Raw genomic sequence first — 258 nt, 5'->3', positions numbered from 1 at the left:
CATCCTCATCCTCATCCTCATCCTCATCCTCATCCTCATCCTATCCTCATCCTCATCCTCATACTCATCCTATCCTCATGCTCATCCTCTTCCTCATCCTATCCTCGTCATCATCCTCATCCTCTTCCTCATCCTTTTTGTCATCCTATCCTCATCCTCTTCCTATCCTCATCCTCAACCTAATGCTCATGCTATCCTCATCCTCATCCTCATCCTCATCTTCATCCTCATCCTCATCCTATCCTCATCCTCATCCTC

The sequence above is a fragment of the Lupinus angustifolius genome, chromosome LG19 (genome assembly GCF_001865875.1).
Source record: "Lupinus angustifolius cultivar Tanjil chromosome LG19, LupAngTanjil_v1.0, whole genome shotgun sequence".
Classification (NCBI taxonomy): Eukaryota; Viridiplantae; Streptophyta; class Magnoliopsida; order Fabales; family Fabaceae; genus Lupinus; species Lupinus angustifolius.
The sequence above is the reverse complement of the archived record's forward strand: the minus strand, read 5'-3'. Positions refer to the sequence as shown.